Genomic DNA, 3,243 nt, shown 5'->3' with positions numbered 1-3,243 from the left:
CAGTCCCCGCGAGGCGGGGAGCAGGGCGCACGCGCGCCCCGCCCCGAAGGCGGTGGGCGGAGCCCGAGGCCACGCCCCCGCGTGCTGGCCTCCGCGGCGGAGCAGCGCCTCCTGGCGGCGCCCGCGAGCTGGCTTTAGGGCTTGGACAGCGCCAGGCGCCTGGGCCGGGGAGGACGCGGCCCGGGCGGCGGCGGCCAGTCGGACAGGCAATTCCCGGGTCAGGGCTCACTGCCGCTCGGGACGGGGAGTGGGGGGTCTTCTCCCACCCGGATGGAAGCTGAGGCTCGGGGAGGTCTGCGCACTCGCTCCCCAGGAACTCACAGCGTGGGCGGACGCCGGAGGGAGATGGGAGCGCACGGCGGGCAGGGGGCCGCTGCTCAGAGAGCCGGAGCCCCGCCGGTGGGGCGGGGAGGGGCGGCCCGCCAGCTCAGCACAGCTGTGCCACGGGTTAGGGTGAAACTGCTTTGCGGCTCGCTTTCCTCGCTGCAAAATGAGGCTGTGACTGAGTTGCCGAGGCAGCTCCTTGTTCCGTGCAATGCCCTTGTTCCTTGGACCCAAGCCGGGGATGCCTCGGAGCGCCTGCTGTGTGCGGGGCGTCAGGGAAGGCGGGCAGTCCAACACGCCGGCATTGGGGCGCACAGGGCAGGCAAGGCCCACGGGGCAGTCTTCTTCCTCCCGCACCCGCCCGCCAGCCGGCCCGGATGGCAGGGCAGGACCCCGTCCCCTCCCCTCAAAGGCCCTCTGAGCCCGGGCCGGTGCTCCTCCTCCCTCCTCTCACCCCTGCCAGGGTAACCCCACTCGCTCGGGGTTCCCTCCTCAGGCAGTCAAAACCCCGCCTCCCCGGTACCCCAGCCTGCTACCACCCAGAGGAGCTTCCCCAAAGGCCGCCTCAGCGCAGAGCTCGCGCCGCCCACTCCCGGCACCTCCTCTCAGCAGCCACGCCCCTCGAGGTCGGGGACTCGGGGACGAAGCCTCCAGCTGCCTGGCTGTCCAGCAGCGGCCGCCCTGGGCCTGTGTCCCCTGCTGCACACCTGCTAGCCCCACCGTCACGTGGACTGCCCTGAAAGCTTTCTCCACGTTGGCCGATCCCACCTGGCAGCTCCTCCCCTTCCTCCCACATCGATCCTTTCCTCCAGCACGGCCCCCTCTCCTCCCACCTGGTTCCTCCCTCTCCTCGTAGTTCCTCCCCGTCCAGCCCAATGGTGCCTGCTTTTTGTCGCTACCCCTGGGCCAAGTGAAGCCAGCGTCTCCGGCCACGGGACACACCACCCCAGGTCTCTTCTGCTACAACATGGCTCGCTATCCAGAAGCACCTTGTTCCCGTTGTCCGCAGTATGACAAATGCTGGGCTCCATACTCTGGCCGAACACAGACAGCTGCCTTCACTGTTTTGTTGTTGCTGTTGTCGTCGTCGTTGTTGTTGTTTTGTCTGCCTTGCCAGGAAGACAGTCTTCACCACCGCATCCCTGGAGTCCAGGCCATGGCCTGACAGTGGAACTTGAGCCCCTCCCAAGGCCAGGCTTTCTGGAATGTTCCCAGTTGCCCACATTCAGCCTCCTCACCTAACCCCATAATGTTTAATGAAACAGGTCCAGGAGTTACCCCATATGGAAATGCTCCCGGGGTGTCTGAGAAGTGACCCTAGCAAGGCTGAGAGTAGCAACATGAGCTCGGACATGGACACTCAGGAAGCCTGGGCCACCTGCCCTGGGGCTGGGAGTGGAGGTGGGTGAGGGGCTTTCTTGTCCACTTTTGGGAAACAAGGGACAGCCAGTTACCACTCCCCAGACTCACAAAGGAATGACCTCTGTTCTGTTGCCACATCAAAGGACCCTAGTACTGACTGGGGCTCCTGTCCCAGGCACAGGCACCTGGACTGAATGGGGGGCTCTACCCCTGGTGGTGCTATGTGAAGTTATTTCCCCAAAACTGAGGCAGCTGGGTCCCAGGAACAAGAAAACCTTCTACCAAGTGACCACTACTCCTGGTCCACCCAAACCGCAGACACGGTCCACTCCAGTGCTGTCCGTCAGTCCCCCATGCCAAGCACATCTCCCAAATCTCCCAGCAGCCCTGTGTTCCCAGGCCTTTGAGCCTACAAAACTGTTGTTGTTTTTTAATGGATTTACTAAGAAGCATGACTCTCACACAAACATAAACGAACACGTATCTGATAACTGAACAGTGTTCCTGCAAAAGACAGGTCCAGGTCCTGACCTCTGCATTTTGTGATAGGACTTTATTTGGAAATAGGGGTGTTACGGATGTAATTGAGGTAAGGTTCTCCTGATGAGATCATCCTGGAGGAGGATGGGCTCTAAGTCCAGTGGCTGGTGTCTTTAGAAGAGAGAAAGAGACCTGAGACACAGGGAGAAGCCGATGTGAAGGCAGAGTTGGAGACAGAGCGATGTGGCCACGAACCAAGGGACGCCCAGGATCGCTGGCAACACCATAAGCAGGGAAGGGCCTTGGAACGGGGTCTGCCTCAACACCCAGAAAGAGCCAGCCCTGTCAACACCTTGATTTCAGGTCTCTGGCTTCCAGCACTCTCATGGAATAAATTTCTGTCATTGTAAGCCACCAAGTTTGTGGTGATTTGTTTCATCATTCCTTTTTTTTTTTTTAATGTTTAATGTTTATTTATTTTTGAGAGACAGAGTGCGAGCAAGGGAGGGCCAGAGAGAGAGGGAGACACAGAATCCGAAGCAGGATTCAGGCTCTGAGCTGTCAGCACAGAGTCCGATGTGGGGCTAGAACCCAGGAGCTGTGAGATCATGACCTGAGCCGAAGTCAGATGCTTAACCGACTGAGCCACCCAGGTGCACCTGTTTCATCATTCCTAAAAAACCAGTACAGTGTGTCAAAGGTTTACTAAACTCTTAACTAATGAGAGAACAAGGAAGTGACTACAGATTCAAAAGAAATTCAAAACCCACAAGTTTATGTGGATTAAAGAGATGATGAAATGAATTTTTTCTTTTATTTATTCATTTAAAATATATTTTTAAGTAACTTTTACAGCCAACATGGGGCTCGAACTCACAACCCAAAGATCAAGAGTCACACACTCTACCAACTGAGCCAGCCAGGTGCCCCTGTTTGTTTGTTTTTAAAATTCAGTTTTATAATCTGTAAAATAAAGTGTTTATGACATTTACATTTTTTGAAACGAATTTAAACGTAGATGGAGATTGGCATTTTCCACACACAAAAAAGCAGTTGAATCTCCACCGAACCACATTT

This window comes from Panthera leo, chromosome F2, assembly GCF_018350215.1.
Source record: "Panthera leo isolate Ple1 chromosome F2, P.leo_Ple1_pat1.1, whole genome shotgun sequence".
Classification (NCBI taxonomy): Eukaryota; Metazoa; Chordata; class Mammalia; order Carnivora; family Felidae; genus Panthera; species Panthera leo.
This window is presented reverse-complemented; position numbering follows the sequence as displayed.